Raw genomic sequence first — 22330 nt, 5'->3', positions numbered from 1 at the left:
GTCTAATGTAGAGAGGGCAACTGGGATAAGCGGGTTAGGCTCCCCTGTAATTGCGGAGGAGTGTCGCCTCACTCAGCAAAGTCAGTGACCGAAAAATAAAATGATAACACAACATAAATGTATTCTTCTGTAACTGGTTTAGGCACGCCTAACCGGGCCAGGAGGAGTGGTGGGCACTTAGAACCCCCCTCAAGCCCTACAAACTACCCTGACCCCCGAGCCCTAAAAACGACCCAATCCCATGAGCCCTAAAAACTACCCCAAACATTAAAAAAAAACACCCCCACCCCCAAAACCTGGCCAAAGCCCAACTTACCTCACCACGTCCTCTCCCGATCCTCCCTGGGCCTGCCCATTCCGGCATCTACATCGCGCACTGACTTATTCACACATAGGCGTGGTTAAGGCATATGCGCGGCACTGCCCACATTAGTAAAGGACTTTTCCGCTCCCAAAAGACCCGTCAGAGGATGGTCTTTTCCTCGCATACAGGCTTCACAGCAGCTGTGTCACCAAACACTACAAGCCCTCCACTGCAAAAAAAAAACGGCAAGGCTGCACCAGCCCAACCTGTAATCTAGAGCGGTATGGTGGGTGGGCTGCCAATTTTGCTGCTAGTCTACTGTCTCACACATTGCCACCGCCTCCCCCTGCTACTGGATTAGAGGTTTCGGCACACATAATCCTATCAGGCAGAGGGCAAAATGCCACCTGTGGATTCTGTCATCCCCATCAGCTTTGTGTCACCCTCCTGTTAGGCACCCTAAAGAGTCCTCAACTGTGTCCATCTCGAGAAGGAGGCGTCTCTCCATTAGTGCGCCAATTTAAATGTCATAAATTGGTCATCGGGACTGCGATTAGCTTAAATGTACAAAGATGAACGGAGCTCACAAAGATACCACCCATACCATTTCCACGGCCAACAGAAAATGGAGTATTGAGATCAGAGTATATCTCCATGTAAGAATTATGCTTGGAGCACAGAATACCTAGGGATATGCACAGAGTAAATAAGAGCTCAGGCTTTCATGTAAAAATCTGAAAGTAAGAGAGGAATGACAATCTCTTCCAAGAGCCTGACAAGAAAATGTATTGCTCCTTTCAAAAGGAAGACAAAGTCAATTTGTTGGCATCCTAATGTTGCACATAGTAGCAGGAAAAGATTGAAATAATCATTTCTTTAGGAAAGTTGTACTTCCTTTTACAGGAAGGAGGTAGCTAGACGGACACGTGCTTTCTTCCCCAGTTAGAACTGCTCGTGCTACAGCAGAATGAACTGGGAGCTTCACATTGATGGAATCTTTGAAGGTTCTGTTACCTGGCATTATAAGTTTTGACAATAAAGGTTCAGAGTATAGATGTCTCCATTAGGCAGCTTAATAACAGATGGCTTCGTAGCTAAAGCCTTTTAGACTGCTTTCTCTAGAACCATGGGCTACACCACTGGCTGAGGAGAGTATGGGATATGTCAGACTGAAAAGTCTCCCAGCCTTATTTTGATCCGTTTGATGTGGATAACCAAAAAAGAATAGGGTAATACAGACATAGTGACAGTATCCGTTATTTCATTTACCATGCTTGTAAAATAATGCACAGAATTGACAAACTAACAGGATGAACTTCCCCAAGCAGGATACTCCTGCACTGTGTGGCTGATTGCGGAGAAGGAAGTACTGTATCAAGACATTTTTTAAGTTGTAGCAACTTTTGGATTAGCTTTGCCCAGTCATGCCTATGGCTCATACATTCCTAAACAGTTGAAAAAGTGAATACTGTGAGGACAACTTTGAAATCTGACCATGTACCCATTCTGTATAACGGCTAGAATCCAACAGTCTTTTGTAATGTTCTTCAATGCTGAAGGTAGTTCAAGATGGTTGTGTTTACTTCTAAGCAACCCAATGGAGGCAAGTAGGGTTGTGGAGTTTTTATCAGCCTTTCATTTCTAATTGAGGGAGTAATCCTAGACAGCTTGTCCTCCATAGTCTATGTTTAAAGCAAGTTACTCAATTGCAAAGGTATAGTTTTGCACCTTAAGGTTACTCTGGGTTTGCTTCTCATAATTCCACGATCCACAAGCTAGGTCCTGAAATGTTTTTAAACAGACCGTGGACAAGAATCTGAATCGTTCATGAGGAAGGTAAACATAAGCCCATGGTGGCCTACTGGGTGACCAACATATTCTTTTTTTATTTTCCCACTGGCATGGATTTGCAAGGATGTGCTACTGACTTGTATTATACAAACGTTTAATTACAGTTAACGACTACATTTGCTTGGGCACCACTCTTCACCAGTGAGTCAAGAGGGAGACACATTAATCTAGAATAGTCTCAAGCTGCAAAACTATGATTAGACAAAAGTAACTTGAGTAACTTGTTTGTTTAGCAGTGTGGATCCACTATTCCAGTTTCACGTGCTGTAGACTGCACTGTAATATGCCCCTTAACAAGAGGATTTGTGTAGCTCTATTTGTTGCACAAAAGGGTTTTAACTGCCTTTGACCTATTGCTGCTTTGTTCAAAACTACCTAGACAATAAATGTTTGGTAAAAGCGTATAAGGATGATGGTGTAGGCGCACTGCTAAGTCAGTTAAATTAAATATTCCTGGTGAAGGCCAGTGAGGACTCTTCATCCTGGTGGTGGGCCCAAGGGTCTTGGGTGAAGACTCAGCCCTACCAAGGAGTAACAAAAGTGAATAGCCGATGTAACTAATCCAGGAATTGTTCCTTTAAAAACAAAGAACTCTTGAGAGAGGCTTAGTCTTAGCATATATACAGCATTGCCCTTCTAATAGGCAGAACATGCAAAGTTTTTTTAATGAAGCTATATTCATATTTATGAAGAAAGACAGTAATTAGATTGCCCAATTGAAATGAAAAGGTGGGTGTAATCTAGTTGGGTTCAAAGTCTGGCTGCATTTGCATCAACCCCTTTGCATGTTTTATGTGAAAATACAGTTTGTCTAAAGTTTCACTAACCCGACAAAGAGATAAGGGCTACTAAAAAGCCATTTTCAGGGAGAGATGTTTTAAAGATGCTGTATGCCTTGGTTATAAAGGAGCTAACATTAGCCTATTTCTAACTCGTTGAATTCTTAAATGGAGATGAGGTATGATCAGCAAAAATAAACTGGTTTCATACCTTCTGTTCTATGAATAACAAGAGTGTAAAAAGTCATTTAGCTTGCCGATTCCCTCATATATGCTGATCGATGAGCCACCTGGACTCAAAGGTGTAGACTGGTTGGCATCCATTGGAAGCATTCAGTACAAAAGGATGATCTTAGAATCAGGTAGGTATACCAAATGGTGGTTGGAATAGCACCATTGAACAAAATGCTTCCACTTGGCTAAATAACACATTCATTTTATTTATTTTTAGTGTTTAATAGAGCGCGAACTTGACCCGTGAGGGTATCAGAGCGCTTTACAGGATATACAGAGGAGTACAAACAACGTTAAGGTGCAATGAGATACATACAGAACTGTACAGGGGGATGGCGATGTGCCGGGGTGTAGGGAACATGGAAATGCTAGTGATACACAGTACAAATGCAATCATATTTAAAGTCGGCCAAAAAAATAAAAATAGGAATAACATAGTAAACAGTAAAAGTAAAAAAAGAGGAACCCGAATGTTCTCTTCGAGAAGAGTTGGAGGTCTAACGGAGAAGCACTAGTCTGAGGAGCAACAGACTTATGGTCAGGTATGTCAGGCAATTAGACGAGGAATTTACCCATGAGGAAGGTTTTGGCGTCCTTCTTGAAAAGTGCGAGAGGGGATTCTTCTGATGTTGGGTGGGAAGGAGTTCCAGATTCTAGGGGCTGCCCCAGTGAATGCCCTATTATATGTTCTTTTTTTCTTGTGGTGGGCGGGTTGGAGTAAGAGGTTTCTGGCGGACCTGGAGTTCCTGCTTCCTCCAGATATCACTAGTTTTTGTGCCAGATAAGCAGGGGAGTTTGAGTAAAGAGCCTTATGAGTGATGCATGCTAGTTTCAGCTGAATTCTGGCCTCTATGGGGAGCCAGTTCAGTGCTTTCAAATGTGGAGAGATGTGGTCGAATTTCCTGATGCCGGTAGGTAGTCTGGCAGCGGCGTTGAGGCAAGCTTTCAATGGTGCAAGGGAGATCTTGGGTAGACCAGTGAGGGTGGAGCACCCATATTCCAGTCTGGAGATGACTAGTGCTTGCACTGCCATTTTTAGGTCAGCATCTTCCATGAATGGTTTCAGTTTCCAAAGATAGCTCAAGTGGAATCTAGCTGCTTTAGCCATTGAGTTGATGTGATCCCGCATGTTCAAATTACAGTCTAGGATTAAGCCCAAAGATTTAGCAGAGTCCATGATGGTCGGCGGGCAGTTTAGGGCTGTGATGGCCTTGATCCACGTCTGAATCTCAGGGTTGGCTTTAGAAGGGGAAATTAGGAGAAATTCGGTTTTCTTTACGTTGAGTTTTAGTTGGTTAGCGATAGCCACTGGACAGTCATTTCCAAGGTCTCGTTCAGGGAGAGGATCTCCTCCAATGAAGAGATATTGATGTATATTTGGGTATCGTCCGCGTACATGTGGTAGGAAATGTTGGCGGTACGAAGAACTTCAGTGAGCGGCTCTAAATAAAGATTAAAGAGGGTGGGGGACAGGGTTGATCCTTGGGGACTCCAACCGTAACCGGAGATGGAGCGGATAGGTTGCCGTTAATGAGGAATCTTTGTGAACGATTATGGAGGAAGGACCTGAACCAATCAAGGACCACACCATCAGACCCATTCTGAGATTGAGGCGATCAGGAAGTTTATCATGATTGACCGTGTCGAAGGCGGAGGATAGGTCTAAAAGGATTAGCAAGCAGGTTTTGCCTTGGACCTAGGGCTTGGAGGGCATCATCCACAATGTGGAGATGTGGAGCATAGTGGTTTCAGTGCTATGCCCCATTCTAAACCCAGATTGGAAGTCATCAAGTAGGTGGAAGTTACTGGCGTGCTGACTTAGTTGTAGCTGTACGCATTTCTCGAGTACTTTGGCTAGTAGCGGGATATTGGCGATGGGTCTGAAAGTTTCGGGGGAGGATGGATCCAGTGCTGTTTTTTTTAAGATGAGGAGGACTTGGCCAGCTTTAAAGGGGTCCGGAATCGATCCCTGTTGGAGAGAGGCGTTTATTATTGCAGTCCAGTAAGGAACAATGAATTCATATTTTTGGTATGCAGGCCTCTCAAAGTTTCCATACACTTTTCAGGTAAAGGTAATCATCTATGGACCACATGTACAAAGGCTTTTTGTGGTCACAAATCTGGCCGTTTGCAAATGCAAAAAAGGCTTTTTCAAATGTACAATGCCCTAATTGTGACTGTAACCTCATATCAAATTGCAATTTAGGTTTGCGATTTGGTATTAGGAAGGGGAGGGTTTAGGGCATCCTTTCCTCCTACCGAATCGCAATAGTATGTGTGAATGTTTTCCGACTAAAATTTGGTGGCAAAACACTCACATTTTACTACTTACTCCAAGTAGTCGGTATCTATTTGCAAATGGGAAGAGGTCCCCAAGAGACCCCTTTGTCTTTGTGAAAATATTTTTTTTAAGAGTAGGCAGTGGTCCCATAGACAACTGTCTACTCTTAAAAAAAGAAAACAAAACATTTAATATTGTAAAACATTTTTAATGCATCTAGAATTACTTAAAATGGTATGCATTTTAAAAAAATGTGCTTAATCTAAAATATTTAAAAGCAATCAGTCATAGTGGTCTGCAGACCCCCAGCAGGCCACCATCCCAGTGATTTTGGAGATTCTCAATAGGTGACAAACCGCTAGCTCCTTAATATTCATGAGGTAGGTTTATTTGCAATGCACTAGGAATCCCAAAATGTATCAACAACACATTTGTACATTGGTGTTGGCGATTTTCAAATAGTGAACTGCGAAAATTTGCTAACTTCTAATCGCAAATGATTACCTTTATATATGTGGCTCTAAATTCTTCAACTTGGACAGTGTGGCCTGCACGGCAACATGGCACCTGCACTTTGAGGCGGGTCCGTCACTCTGCTTGTGCATCCTGATTCCTCCTGGGTGGTCGAGCCCCCAATGCTCGCTTCTGTGGAGCGGATCTGAACCCGGGTACTCCCTGGCAGTGGTTATTTCCTGTCAGGGACAAGAAGAGTTAAACGCCTCCACTCTGTCCAGTCCCTGGGGCCTCCATTCCATCTGGGTCTAATTGACTGGTCGAGTTGCGGCTTTCCAATGGCACCTGGGAGGCTTGTTCTCTTACGCTGATGCCAGGGCTCCACCCATCCAGAGGATTTCCTGCATACTGCCACTGAATTGTTTTTTTCCTGGCCTTGACGGTCCATGCTGCTGCAGCTGAGGGGTGCCGAGCCACATACTAGTCTCTCCCCCCTATCTTCCAGGAGCACCTGGGTTGCTGAAGCAGCGGCCAGCCCCCTTCAGGGACTGAGGGGAGCTGCCTGTCCCACTGGAGGAAAAGGTATCCAGTCAATTGCCCCTCCCAACCCCTGTTGCACCCCTATTGGACCCCTATTGGACTGCCATTCCCCAGAGAGGTGATCCGGCTCGGGCCTTGCGCAGGCTGTACACATGGGCCTGGTCTGCCTCCTCCGATGGCACCCAGAGGGCTTTTCTAACCTGACTGGCATTAGGGGAGTGAGCAACCTTTTTCCTCCTTTGAATACTCCTATCCATTGCTCTCTTGATCACTGGGACACGGATGGTCACCCCTTTCTAAAGCATGCGACCTGGATGGGATGATGGCCTACCACTTGTACCTGTCTGGACACTGAGCTGGACTCAGAGTGCTGCTCCTGCCTCCCTCCTCCTCCTCCTCCTCCTCCTCCTCCATTATCCACTAAGTGGGGCAAAAGGGTTCAAAGCCACCACAAGACATTGAGTCTTTACCGAGTCACTACTCAGCTGCACAGCCTAGGCCTGCTGCCTTGTATTCATTTTAAGAGTTCCCTTTTGGGCTCATCTCGCCACACCAGTCTGATCCTCTTCCTTGGGGTCTACGTTCCCCAGGAATCAACTGACATGGATCAATCAGAACAGGCGAATCCTGGAATCCCAAGACCCCTCCTGTGTTGAATACCATACGGGCCCCCCTGGATGACTGTGACAAACTCAACCAAATCTTTGCAGCCACTGAAACCATGAAAACGCTCCTGGAATCTAAAATCGGCACTATTTTTGGAGATATCAAACTTCTACGAAATGGTTATATCAAAATGGCTGACAGAGTCCCAAACAGGGAAACCAATCATTGGTCTTCAACCTGCTACCCTGGATCTGTGCCTTTAGGTGTACTCCCTGACAAGGAGTGTCCAGACCGTTGGACGTAGGGTGGAGGAAGCTGGAGAGCACTCTCTGCGCAATACCATCCATATTGGCATGCCCGAGGGCATAGAAGGTTCAGGTGCTGTGGATTAACCCAAATCCTGGTTCCACAAATTTACACCTGCAACCACCTGCTCTTCCCAGGAACAAGAGGCAAGACAAGCGGGCCCCCTTTCAAAAGATAATTCTCAAATCATGCTCTTTCCAGACGACACGATAGTGCTACAACACCAGTTGGATGTCTAGCCTGGGAGTTAAGAGAAGCTCGAGAGCACAGAATTCGATACTCAGTGCTGTTCCCAGCTCGTTTTAAAATTATCTTTGACCAGATGCTCCAATTCTTCACTGAACCAGCGGTGGCACGGGTCTGGATCTTTCAAGGACCCCATTGGTAGTCAGTAACCCAACAGAATCCCAGCTGGTGTACACACCCCTCCCCAACACTGAAGATGACCTAGTGTGAAGGCACATGTGCATCCAGCCTTTCCCATCTACCCTGCAAGGCTACTCTGCCCAGTTACCCCTCTCAGGAGTGTTGGCAGCCTACCTCTCTGACTCCCCACCTAACATCTTGGATAGGAAGTGATAGTCCACTCTGCGCAACTCCCATGTACTTCAGCTGCAGCTGTGGCCCGGTCTTGGGGCTTTGCTAATCCCTGGGGAGCTCCATGGAGACCCGATTGTGAAAGACCTTCTTCCACCTCCACACAGATGCACAGGCTTGGACATTCCCTCTCAACCCGGACAATTCCAACCGCTCATTGTCACAAGCGCTGGCTTCTGTTACTACCATGCCAGCAGACACCCTCCCCCCATGGATCATCCAACAGGTCACTGGTGCCCTTTGGGGAGTCCTCCCCATTTAGTTGGTTCTCTCTGTAAGTTTGTTGTTCATACTGGTTTGTATCCATCTACCAGAGCTACTATTCGGCCATGGGTTGATGGTTGGAATGGGCGGGGGTTTCCGAGTGGGTGCGGAGGGGGTGTTACCGGGGAATGTACACCTTATCTTTGTTGAAGGCAATTAATACATATATGATTACCACATGGAATATTTGTGACACATCACAAAGGGATTCACTCACTGTTACAATGCACTAAAGTTTATATAGCACATCTACAGCAATCCTAAACCACCTGAGAAGGTATGAGACTATGGCAGCGTTAGAGAGGCCAGGCCTTTACTACACGTTACTCATCTTTTGCCAGGGGTGTCCTAATCTGGGTAAGGGCTAGGGTGCTATTTATTATTAACCGAAACATTTTGGAAACCCAGAGAGCTGGTTAATTTTTCATGAGTCTTTCTTCTAGTTCTCGGCAATATCCATGCACCCCATGTCCGAAAACAATCTTTCCTTGACACATTACTCACCCACTTAGCGGAATGAACAACTATCTCATCATCATTTGGGGGTGATTTTAACTCGTTTTTATCACCTTTACATAAGAATGGATGGAGGGATATGCTCCTCACCAATCTGTCCCCATATTGCACAGTTGGAATACTTGCGGAGGGACATATATGGCAATAGCCCCTGATACTGGACCAAAAATGGGGCAAATCACACCCACCCAGCCCAACCTGGTGCCTCTTCCCCTCACTACTCGAAGATAGACTCCTTCGGGAAACCTTGGTCACTTCTCCTAATAGAAAATTTTGACCACAGTTCCGCCTTTAATAGAGCCCTGGGCAGGGAGGCGATTAAAGTTGGGGTCTGAGGCCATTATATCCAAGTGTGGGTAGGTGAACGCAGAACTTTCGAACATTTCGAACAACAGTTGCTTCAGGTGGAACACAATTACTTTGATGTCGACTGCAAACCGACCCCGTAGCAAGGGCTGACCTCTGTAACCCCCATAAAGAGGAGGTGAGCCTGATAGGAAAGCTCCTTTTGTTTGGACTGGTCAGTCTATATTGTCAGAACCCACTCTATAGCAGATAAATCAGGCAGGCTTCTGGCTTGGGTCTCCTCAGAGGACCGGCGTAGACATCATTTGTCAACACTCCAGAGATGAGACGGGCAACCCGATATATATCCCAATACAACATCTGTCACACACTCTTTAAATATTATACAACCAGCTCTAAAGGGCCCCAGGTACCAACCTCACCAGAGATCCAAGCTTTCCTGACCAAGATTAACCTTCCAAAGCTTTTAGTTGAACTCCTTAGGGGCTGGAGGGTCCGACCATCCCTCGGAAATAAAAACGGTGCTTAAAACCCTAGCCTTGGGAACAGCCCGTGGCCTACCAATTGAATTCTATAAAAAAAATTCTCCAATCCTCTCTCCATGCTGTCTCACCTCTATTTGGGGGCCCTGGACTCAGGCCGCTCCCTACATTGTTACGAGAGGCTTCCCTAGTTCCAGTCCCAAAACCCCTTTCGGATCCCTTGGAACATGTGTCTTACAGGTCAACAGGGTTGTAGCATGCAGAGTACATAATACTTAGTACAGCGCTAGCAACCTGCCTACATGGAGTAGTCTCACACCTGGTTCTGAAAGTAAAAGGCCTTTGGCTGTGCATCCTGGAATACCGAGGGTCTCTGGAGAGTTCCTTAAAGGCACAGTATCCCTTTTCCAGACACATAATGGCAGTCTACGGGAGCTTGTCTGTCCAACCCTTCCTCTCTATCATTACAAAGGATTTTTGTGAAGGGGAGTTTCTCTGAAGATGAAGTGCTGGCCAATGTAGCCTTGTAGTTTTTAGGCTGCATTATTTGTCTTGGATTTTCTCCTAAGTGTCTATGCAGGACTGCAGAAGAAGACAACTTAAAGAGACTATTTCGATTGCTCCGGGGTCCACGCACATGGGCGGGACTATTCACAAGATTATGACTATAACAGAGATTCCCCTACTAAAGAACGGCTTTATACCAACAAAATCGACCTCCCTAAATATCTAGAGATTATTCAGTCTTATGAATGCAGTTGTGGAACACATGCCTTTTTCAGCAGCAGTAATCCTGAACCTGGAGAAAGCATTTGACATTCTAAACAATTGATACTAAAAGTACTTCCCATGGGCTGCATGTGGCCCCCTTGACATTTACATGTAGCTCCTTAGTCAACAGGAGCACTGGACTGCTGTAAGCTCAACTCAGCACCAACAATAAAAAAAATTAAATGTAGGCAATCCATTATTTCAAGGTTAACAGGTGTAAAAGAAAATAAGTAATAGCCAATCCTGACTTAACTTTAGGAACACCAGACTGGGGGTAAGTGTCTGAAAAGTTTCAGCGATCCGTCCATCATCTCCTGGTTTGTTTTGTTTGCCCTAAGATGGTAGGGTATGCCCAGACGTGGATCCCTAGCTCATTTTGCCACAGGATTCAAGCTAGCCTGGCTGAGGGGTGTATAATAGTCTGACTATTAATCGTAGCCACAACTAGGATAATACAGGGACTTATCATGGTCCATAAATGATGAACTGACATGCTACTTATTGGAGAAGGTAACTTTTGGAAGCGTTTTTGGCAACTCAATTGTAGCTTGAGAGCCTGCCTATTTTATTTACCAACATCTTCATTACGTGAATAATCTTAGAGGTATCAGAGTTTGGAGTCCACCACTCTCCTATCTCTTTGTTGTGAATATCAGTAAAGACTGGCATCGGGAGGCTCTCTAAACGACTGTTTGTCTGTGCATCATAGGCCTTGTTTCACATTTGGCACAACTTTGAAGTTGCGCATTTGAAGCCCTGAAAAAGGCTCCTTCATGATGAAACACTTGTCGGCTGTTGTTGATCAACGAACATTTCTACATTAATTGGATTTGGAAATTTTCAACACTACATTGTGAAAAATGTTAACTAATTAGATATGCTCAGTAAATCATTAAAAGGGTTGAAATATGATTAATTTCTCCTGCCATTTGTGAACATGTGAAAAGAGAAAAATTGTGTTTGGTAATTTCTAAATACATATGACTAAATATAAACAACTTGTTTGAGTCCCGAGGGATACTATCTAAAAGATATTGTAACACAAGGGCATTGTCCATTGTGCCCTCACACCTAAGGTAGTAGGGTGTGGTATTACCATGAGTGGCACCTTTACTTTAATAAGGACAATGTACTTATACCTTTACAACACAGTTTGCCCGAAAAAATTGGTTTGATATACGAAGCGAACATCTTGTCTCCACTACTACCTCATCTTGATGCACGACTCAGCATATCATCCAGTTTATGTGTAACCTTCCCATGGGAACTTACAACCAGCTCCTTAATCAACTTCCTAGATCTCAACTCTTGCCTTCCATGCCAGCAGAGCCCCAGCTCGTCCCCCATACTCGAATTGCCTCATAAAATGAGCCTGCCACCTTTCCCTGCACTTGGAGTCAAGCTTAATTTTATAAGTTAACTGTGCCCTCTTCTAGCTGTTTTAATAGCGTTTCCCTATAGTTTAATTCACTCTGCATCTGTAAAGTGGCCTCAAACATCCCAAACTCTTGCTCTAGTTTGGCCAATTCCACCCTTTCCTCACTGTTCTTTAAATGTGTCTGGCCTATCAGTATCCCTTGAATAAAAGCTTTAAATGTGTGCCACAAAACTCCTAAGGGGACTGGACCTAAATTATCTGAGAAAAACTCAGCTGTGGCCCTCTTTAATAAGAGTGCCACATCATTATCCGAAAAGATAGACCGCTTCAGGGTCCACCTTAAGTTGGGCATACATCCAGGAGGTTGCAGTGACAAAGTGATGGCTGCATGCTCCGAGATGTGCCCTGGAAGGTGGTCTACATCTCCAATATGTGTCGCTAACCCCCTATCAACAAAACAAAAAAAATCCAAACTAGAAGAGTGTCTTTATTTTGTACTATAAAAGGTGTATCCTCTGCCAGGACCTTTTAAATGGTGCCAAGCATTCACCAATCCTAAATCCTGAAGCATGATTCTGAGGGCCGGTCTCATCCTAGGTGCCTGAGCACACTGCCTCTGGGTTGATCTATCTAAATAGGATCCAATAAGATACTGAAGTCCCCCCCAGAAGCAAAGGAGTTGAAGTCTCTACTAAATTCAGCTCCTGGTCCACGATATGTTGGGGATCATACACATTTGGACCATTGTAGGAAGCTGGCTCTGTATACTGTATATACTATACCAAAACGAGGTATAGTGTGCACAGAGTCCAGTGGCACCCCAAAGGTATGCAGAGGTAAAAGTAGATAGCACCTTACTCTCCATTTGTGGTAGTGTGAGCGAGCAGTAAGGATTTTTCATAGGGTAGTGTTAAGCATCTGTAGTACACACACAGGCAGCAAATGATGTCACACACTCAAAAGGCTGAACTCGGATCAATTTGTTTGTATAAAAATATTATTTAGTTCTATTTATTTTCTAGAACAAAGCAAGCCTGGCACAGCTAAGTGTAAAAGGTACTTTTCAAGGCAGGTTGAACAATACAAACAAGATGGATAAAAATGACTTTGTTACCGGTTTGCAAATACTTTCAATACAGTGGAAATTACTGTTAGATTACTTTATGAATTACTTTTTCTACTATGCCTAGATATCACACTGGGACATTTCCTAGAGAAAGGCAAGTAAAGCAGTTTTCAGATATTTGCAGTTTTTCAAGTTCTCATACAAAACCAACTCCACAATTAGAAACATTTTCACAAGAAAGAAGTCAATGCAGTCTTATGGGAGGAAAGGAAGTTATTGGTTTCAAGGTAAGTACTTGGGTTTGGGAGTTGGTCTTCTGGGGTTAGAACCAGCGTTCCCCCAGGGTCAAGGATGCACTCCCAAAGCACCCTCAGCGGCACTAGGGGGGCCGGGTGCAGAGTACTGAAGCCCAATCTTATCCAATGGGAGATAGGGGGCCTCCAGTTTGTGGCTGCTCACGAGCAGGCCACAAGGTTGTGGGAGCAACTGACATACAGGCAGCAATCCGCTCCCTACCAAACACAAAGGGCCCGGGCCCAGATGGCCTCACAGCCGAATTTTACAAAGAATATGCAGATCTTCTGACGCCTTATTTATTAGATATGTACTTTGAGGCACATGAGTCTGGGAGATTGTCCCCATCGCTCAGACAGGCAATGCTCATTGCTCTTAAAAACAAAATTGCCTACTAAATGCGAATCTTACCTCCCCATCTCCCGGATTAACCTAGACAGGAAAATATTGGCCAAAATACTTGCCACGCAACTGCAGCCCCTGATGACACGTTTGGTGTCACCTGACCAATCTGGTTTCATAACGGAGCGATCTACTTCTCATAATTTGCGTACCATATTCTCTTTGTTTCATGTGCTGGATCCCACACTTCATGCAGCAGCAGTTTTATTGGATGCTGCGAAAGAATTAGATTCCATTGAATGGGGATATATGTTTAAGATTTTGCAGATCATGGGGTTCCCTGCGGTTTTTGAAAATTAGATCAGACTCCTGTACAATAACCCATCGGCGAGGGTACGCATTGGTGGCCACACTTTCAAACCATTCACTATAAAGCAAGGCACGCGGCAGGGATGCCCCCTATCACCATTGCTGTTCGCTCTGGTGCTAGAGCCCCTAGACTGTATTATCCGACAACGGCACAGAGAAACAGCTTTAAACTTTCTACATCGCCCGGTCGGTATCTCGTTGTATCCTGATGACATGGTGTTGTTCATACGGGCGCCTCAACAATATTTAGCTCAGATACTCCGGGAATACATCCGATTTAGTCTCTTTTCGGGGTTGACTATTAACTGGGGGAAATCAGTGATAATTCCATTAACAGAGGTGACCACACCTCCAGACATGGAGTACCCTCTAATATGGACTACACATCCAGTTAAATACCTGGGGGTGTGGGCACATCGGAACTCGGAGACTGTTGTAAGAGAAAATTATGGGAAGACCTGCACCTCTTTGGAGCAGAAGGTCGAAAGATGGACGACACTACCCCTGTCACTGGCAGACCGTATTGCTCTAATCAAGATGAAAATACTACCTCGCTTTTTTTTATATCTTTTTAGCAATATCTCAATAAAACTAACTGCGCAGTTCTTCTGCACAATTTGCTCGCTTTTACTGATATTGATATGGGGCGTCAAACAAGCAAGGGTTAGCTGGTACACACCGACTCTGGAATACGCCAGAGGGGGATTCTGTGCTCCTGATTTTTATATCTATTATCTCTGCGCCCAGGCACAATAAGCCACACGCTTTCACGCACACGTGGTAGTGGAGGATGGGGACGCGCATCCCATCCCACTTGCTGGCATTCTTACGCACTCAAAAAGAGGTACACCACGACAAGAAATTAATTCAATTGACACTACAATTTCTGAGTGGCAGGCCATTGCAAAACTAACAGCCAAATTACCACTTTATGCACCTGCACTGCCGCCGACTCACCATGCGGCGCTATCGGTGATGCAAGAGGCGGGTCCTGTGAGATCACTGAAGGAAGTGGGCATTGAGGTGATGCGCGGTATTTACCTGGAGGGGGAATTTGTTACACCAGAAGAGCTTCAATATGTATCCAATCCCACTATGCTTTTTAACTTTGCGCTTCATAGGTTAAAGATAGCCATGAAGGCACACTATCCTATGTTTCCCGCGGAACCACCTGTTCTGCAAGCTCTGCAGTTACTATTAGTTACACCCACACGTCGCAAATTAGTAACAAAACTATATAGAACAGTGTGGGGAGAGAAGGCCTATGCCAGTGACAAAAGTACAGCTTGATGGAATGATAGACTTCTTCCCTCACTTACATTGCCACAACGGGAACAAATATGTAAACTCACGGGCTCCCTCTCGCCCAACGGCAATTTAAGAATAATTCACTTCAAATATCTACACCAGGTATACCACACTCCTCTTAGATTGCATAATTTGGGGTTACGTGACAAGCCAATGTAAGAGATGTGGGCAACAAGAGGCAGATTTTTGGCACCTAGCATGGGATTGCGCTGTGGTCTACAAATATTGGACCTCTGTTGCTAAGCACCTACAGACCATGACAGTGGTGACCCTTCAATGCCTGCCGCAGGGTGGCCTATTGAGCTACATACCACAGTTGAAAGGGGTTGTGGGAAAGTTTGTGCATATAGCACTGTTGATGGCAAAGTGGAGAGTCGCATTAACCTGGGCGAGCACACTAGCACCAATGGTGTAACACCGGGTTAAAGATCTGGTATACTGTAGGGAAAACCTGGAGTTCTATGTGGAGGAAATCCCTACCTCCTCTAAGCCGAAAGACATATGGGAACCTCTACGCCAATTCCTTAGCTCGCAAACTCAGGAAACTGAATGCACTGTAACGGAGTGATGGTATTATGTATATGCATGTAATGCTGCCAACCGATGTTATAATTATAAGAATGATAGTGTCTAAGCTGTTAATTCAGGAACAAATGCACATTCATATGCTATTATGTTGTAATTCGTGCTACCCTCACGTTGGGGGTGACGTGCTGATTTGCACTAGAAATGTCAATAAAGAGATTTAAAAAAAAAAAAAAGGTTGTGGGAGCAAAGCTCCTGGTGTTAGGCTAAAGGCAAAGGAGGATCAGAGTTAGCACCCAAAGTATAACAGCAGCGGCAGCTGGGTGCAGGGTGCTGTTTATGCATTTGGTGCCCTGTTTTCAATGGGGATTCTCTGGTTGCAACTAAGAGTGCAGGCTCGGGGACGAAGATCTTCTGGAGGTGACCACCGGTTGCAAAGGTAAGTTGGGATGCTGGGACACCGTCGGTTGGGCCACCCATGGCCATGGGACGTGGGGTGAAGGGGTGTCTTTAGGCATCTGGTTTTCGTACCAGCTCCGGTCGTGGTCGGGGGGATCCTACAGAAAGGGGCTGCAGGTGTCATTTGGAGATTTGGGGCAGGTCAGAGATACCAATTCTCAGGTCAGGATCGCTGGGGAGACCTCCTCATGGTGTTGGGCCACTCGTACTCGCCCCGTGGGAGTCGGGTGCAGAGTGGTGCAGACTCTGGGATTTGGACGGAGCCAGATTCTGGGTAAGCAAATACGGTGCTCATGGGAGACAGTCTTGGGTTTGGAAAGCAGGGCAGGTTCTTAAGGGATGTTGGCTGCAGGACACACTGGGATTTTGCTGGATTAGGTTCGAGGGGTGGACAGGCCGGAAGGGCTGGGACCAAGTCAGTAGGCGTCCTCCACCTCTTAGTTCAACACAGCTTCTTCGGTCCTTCTGGGCGGTTCTTGTCTGAGGAGACAAGGTGTAGGGCTGCCCCTTAATGCTAGATTTAGGGGCATTACTAAGTAAAGGTCGAGACCAATGGGTCCCTTCCTTTAGGTGGGTCCCCCCCCTATTAGGCTACCCTCCAGTGGGAAGGAGGCATATGCCTCTCTCTGGTTGGCTGGCTCCCCCCCATCTGCAAATGGCAGGGACTGAGAGTTGTGGTTCACCTCATCTCCCCCACCTGAGGGTTGGGTTGGCAAAGGTGGGCACACCTCCATTCCTCACTTGGTTTTCCCGCCAATTCTCCCACCTAAAGTGGGGGTCAGTACCGGTGGGGGCCAGTTGCTGGGAGCAGTCAATGGCTGGGGTAGCTCACAAAAGGGGCAAGCCTTTGAAGCTTTCCCTTCGTGGACCCTGCCCATCCTGGAGAAGGAGGCTTGGCACCTCGTCCCAGGATGGGCATTGTTTCAGACCCCCGAGAGCAGCAGGCTCTTGACCCAGGGGTCAAGAAAGATGCCTGGTGGTGGAAGCTGGCCAGCAGGCACTCAGCCAGGACACTAGTAGTAGGTCGTTTTTCAGGGGGCATCTCTAAGATGCCCTCTGAATGCATTTTTCATTAAATCCACACTGGCATTAGTGTGGGTTTAATGTGCTGAGAAGCTGGATACCAAACTTCCCTGTTTTCAGCAAAGCTATTATGGTGCTGTGCAGTTCGTAATGACAACCTCCCAGCAACATATACTCTTCATGGCATTACTTACTTACAATGTCTAAGAATTGGCTTAGACACAGTAGGGGTACAGGGCTCATGCACCGGTACCCTCACCACTGGTATAGTACACCCAGCTATAGGAGTGGCTGACATATGCCAGGGCAGTGGGTTGTAGGCACGGCACACAGGGATGTGTGCCATGTCGACTCTTCACTTTGCTCTGCACCAAAACACACAGCCTGCAATTGCAGTGTGTGTGTGTGTGTGTAGGTTGTATGACTTTTTAAACGCATTCCGTTACCACACATGCATTACAACGCGAATGCCATTATCACGCATAACCTTTACCACGAAAATTCCTTTTCCACGCATACCTTCACAACGATTTTCATTGTAAATTCATGCATGGTAAGGGCATATTCATGGTAAAGGTTATCTCACAAATTACACAATTCCTATAATTGCTCTCTTGCGCCCTCCCCCCTCCAGCTGTAACCCTGTACCCCTACGTGACCCCCCCGACCCCTAGCCCCCAATCCTTTGAAGAAATACCCCTGCCCGGTACCCTTAAAATGTTTCTCTTTGCAATTTCCCCACCCCAAACCCTTCTAACAAATACCCCTGACCTGCCCTTAACCCTAAAATCGTACCCCTGCGTAACACAACCACCCCAGTCCTTATATATATATTTTTAAACTAAAATTCCCCTTACCTCTCCATGACATCTCTCCAAGCTCTTCCTTCTTGCTGCGCACGTCGTAAAGAGGAAGCGTCTGTCTGTTTCCTCTAACGACGCCGATAGCGGAATCCATCCACTGCCAGGTAATCGCATTCTGTTTTGCCATCTTTATCAGCTGGAATACTGTAGTAGGCACAGCACCTTATCTCGTCTTTTCAAGTCTTGGAGCCGCAGCCATCTCGTCTTTTCAAGCCTTGGAAAGTCATTTTGCAAAGATGATACCTCCTTCCCGTCCGGCTGGCATGCTGGTGAGTGCGTTTTTATTTTATGATCTTTGAGCCGCGACCAGTGTTTAGACCTGAGAAATGTCTGACTCTCCTTCCACCTCCCCATTTCCCACATTTCACAAAGATGATACCTCCTTCCCGCCAGGCTGGCATTTTTTAAATGTTATTATCTTTTTGAAGTGAATGAAAGATTCAATCAATAATTTTGTGCTGGTAGGCATGCACCTTTAACTCACACGCCTTTACTACGTATCTCGTAGTAAAGGTATGCGTGGTAACCACATAAGCGTTGTAATACATGCATGGTTAAGGGTATGCATGGAAACTGCCGCATTGTAGTGGCTGTTTCCCGTGTGTGTAAAGGTACAGGGCTCCTAAGGGTGGCAAAATAAGTGCTGCAGCCCTTAGAGGCTTCCCTGGCCACAGTTCCCTCGGTGCACAAGTTACTTACCTTCGGTAACGATCTATCTGTAAGAGACATTAGTTAGTGATAGATTCCTTACCTTAGAATTATCCACAGGCGTCGGACTGGATCTGGAAAGTTTTCGTCAGCAGTAGCCCTGCGCGTCGGAAGGTGGCGTTGTGCGGCTCCGTGTCCTTCGTAGGCGTAGTGATCGGCGGGATGACGTTGCGGCAGCTACTTAGTCCCGCCCTCGCGTGCGGACGTCAGTTCTGTACATGACATTCCGCAGCAGGAACGCAAAGCCACGCAAGATACTGACCACCGGTGCATTGAAACTAGGGCCCTGAAAGGGATGACCGTAACCATAGAAATCAGTTCCCCGAATGGGGAAGATGGGTGGGGCGGTAAGGAATCCATCACTAACGAATGTCTCTTACAGATAAATCGTTACCGAAGGTATGTAACTTGTGCATCTGAAAGAGACTCGTTAGTGATAGATTCTTTACCTTAGAATAGATACCCCAGCAATACAAACCCCGGTGGTGGGTCTGCAAACCAAGATCACACCAGAAAGTCACGGAGAACAGAACGGCCAAAGAAGCAGTCTCTCTGGACTTGGCTGTCAAGGCAATAATGCTTAGTAAAAGTGTGCAGCGAGGCCCACGTGACTGCCTGACAGAGGTCTTGCAGGGGGACACCACGTCCCAATGTAGTCGTAGATGCTGTCGCCCTGGTAGAATGGGCGCGTAGCCCCACCGGAGGTTCCATCATTAACCAGAGAATAACAGGTATTTATACACAAGCCGACCCATCCGGAGATAGTCTTCTTGTGTACAGCCCGGCCTTTCTTGGCGCCTACTTAGCCAACAAAGAGCTGGTCATCCACCCGGAACTGCTGTGTGCGGTATAGATAAAAGGAGAGCTCACGTTTTGGGTCCAGACGGTGGAGCCGTTCCTCCTCTCTGGAAGGGTGCAGAGGCGGTTAGAAGGTGGGCATGGTGATAGTTTGCCCGATGTGGAAGGCAGTAACAACCTTTGGCAAGAAGGAAGGACGAGTGCGGAGCACAACCTTGTCCGGATGAACAGACAGAAAAGGAGGTTTACAGGAAAGAGCCTGGAGCTCACTCAGGCACCTAGCGGAGGAGATGGCAACCAGGAAAGCAGTCTTTAAAGTCAGTAAACGAAGAAGACAGTTGTGAAGCAGCTCAAAAGGAGCTTGTAGGAGAGTAGTATCTGCTTCTTATGGTTACCCCCACTTTTAGCTGATGTATCTCTGTTTTCGACTTAGTCTGACTGGGATACTGCTCTCCAGGACCCCAGCCTAGTTACTTTCTCCTCTAAATTGATTGCAAGTACTTTAGGTACACTCCAGATTGGATACTGGGGTACCCTTATCAGTCCCTAGTATATGGTACACTATGTACCCAGGGCATAGGTACCCCAGAGGCCTCTCGGGGGCTGCAACATGTATTGTGCCACCCCTGAGAGACCATTCAAACGGACACCACAGGTCTGCTACTGCAGCCTGTGTAAGGTGGTGCATCCACCCCTTACTTAGATATAGGTTACCTATATCTATTATAAATCACTGCACATATAAACCTATCAATCACCCCTATGGCAGGCCTTATCAATCCTGAAGGCAATGTGCTGAGTTATGTTATGTTATGTTATGTTATATTTATTTTTATATAGCGCACGGCTACTCAAAAAGAGTGTCCCGGCGCTTTAAGTAAGGAGAACTACAGCACAATAACATAACAAGTAACAAAAAGGAGAAGAAAAGAACACAAAGAGCAAACAACTGGACGGCCTACTGGGTGAACAGCCAGGTCTTGAGGCCTTTCCTAAAAACAAGTAGACTGGTGGCTCCCCGGAGTGTGAGCGGCAATGAGTTCCACATCTGTGGTGCCAGCAATCCGAAGGAGCGGCCTCCCAGGCGGGCTCTCTTCACTCGCGGGACAGCCGCCAGGAATAGAGATTCTGACCTCAGAGAACGAGCCGGATGGTAAAAGGCAAGTCTCTTTTGGAGGTACTTCGCTCCCACCGCATGGAGAGCCTTATAGGCCAAAGTCAATGCCTTAAAGGCAATCCGTTTGCGGATGGGAAGCCAGTGCAACGTCTGCAACAAACCCGACGCACTGGCTCGTCTGTTCAGACCAAAGATGGCCCTCGCGGCAGCGTTCTGCACGACTTGGAGCCGCTGTAGCAGATACTCTGGTAGGCCTAGGTAAAGAACGTTCGAATAATCTAGCCTAGAGCCGATCAAAGCCTGCACAGTCAGCTTCCTATGCTCCTCAGACAAAAGGGGCAAAAAGCTCCGCAGCATCTTTAGGAGGCCGAAGCACGTACCCGTCACACCAAGGATCTGGGCTTTCAGCGTTAGCCCCTTGTCCATCTTGACCCCCAAGTTCTTAGCAGTTTGGGAAGAACAAGACGGAGGGAACATATTAATGGGCCACCAGGCCTGCCAGTCTTGCTCCGTATCGCACCCAAAGAAGAGTACCTTGGACTTATCGGAATTGCACTTGAGGCTGTTCAGTTGGAACCATTTAAAAACAGCCCCAAGGCAATCCCGGATACTCTCCCCATCAAAGTCTTCTCCTCTCTTACAAGAGAAGAGGAGCTGGGTGTCGTCTGCGTAGGATACGATCTGGGCCCCAAATGACTCCGCCAACGCCGCCAAAGGTGTCATAAAGATGTTGAAAAGGGTCGGGCTCAATATAGAGCCCTGTGGAACCCCGACTCCCAAAGGCGGCATCACGGCGGAATCTGGGGAGGCCCAGACCGTTTGCCGGCGGCCAGCTAGAAAGGAAGAAAACCAGCTGAGCACCGTCCCCCGTAGGCCGATCTCATAGAGTCTTGCGAGAAGGCCATCATGGGGGACGGTGTCGAAAGCCGCCAACAAGTCCAACATCACCAGCGTGGCTTTGCCCCCAGTATCCAGAACCCCTTTAATGGTTTCTGAAACCTCTAGGAGCGCGGTCTCTGTGCTGAGATTTGGACGAAAGCCAGACTGGGTGGCGTGCAGAATCTCATGTGTCTCTAAAAAATTGGAGAGCACCGTCTGAACGTGCTTCTCCAAAATTTTCGTGAGAGCCGGCAACAGAGAAATAGGCCTATAATTGACTGGGGCCTTCGGGTCAAGACCAGGCTTCTTAAGCAGAGGGATGACCATTGCCTGCTTCCAGGCCAGCGGAACCACTCCCTGGCTCAGCGAAAGATTCAGGAGAGGGTTCGCCAGCGGATTAATCACTTCCGCGATTTTTGCCAAGAATTTGGCCGGGCACGGGTCCAAAGGCGACCCAGATTTGAGATTGCCCATAAGCGCTAAGGAAGCAGGGGCAGGGGAGTTTTATGTGAGAGGGTGCTCCTGCATGAGCAGAGCCCCTTTGCGGCCTTCAGAACCTATTTTCTGGGGTTGTTTGTGATGCAGCCAACCATATATATTTAAGTGCATTATAACCTCGAAGTAAATGCTAACTTTAAAACGGCTGCATAGAAACATGTTGTGTTTGGTGTCAAACACCTTGGAATCATACCTCCACACCAGTAACTGGTGTGGGAGGTATGATTCCTCCCTTCTGGATCCACTACTGTGGGTCTCCGGGCTACCCGGTACCAGCTTTCTCAACCTGGGCATCACAAAATGGATGCTGCCAGCCACAGACATGCATCTGCCCTCCTGCTGCTGAGCTCAGCTCGAACAGGGGAGGCTGGACAATAGGTTCCTGTCACAGGGAGCTGTGACCACCTCCCAGA

The 22330-nt window shown here is 46.7% G+C and overlaps 1 protein-coding gene across 1 annotated transcript in view; it reads right to left on the bottom strand.

The window, feature by feature from the left end:
• Positions 1-22330, bottom strand: part of SETD6 (SET domain containing 6, protein lysine methyltransferase) — a 216345-nt gene that overhangs the window by 35852 nt on the left and 158163 nt on the right. The gene's annotated exons all lie outside the window — the stretch shown is intronic.

This window comes from Lissotriton helveticus, chromosome 12 (assembly GCF_964261635.1).
Source record: "Lissotriton helveticus chromosome 12, aLisHel1.1, whole genome shotgun sequence".
Lineage (NCBI taxonomy): Eukaryota > Metazoa > Chordata > Amphibia > Caudata > Salamandridae > Lissotriton > Lissotriton helveticus.
This window is presented reverse-complemented; position numbering and strand designations above follow the sequence as displayed.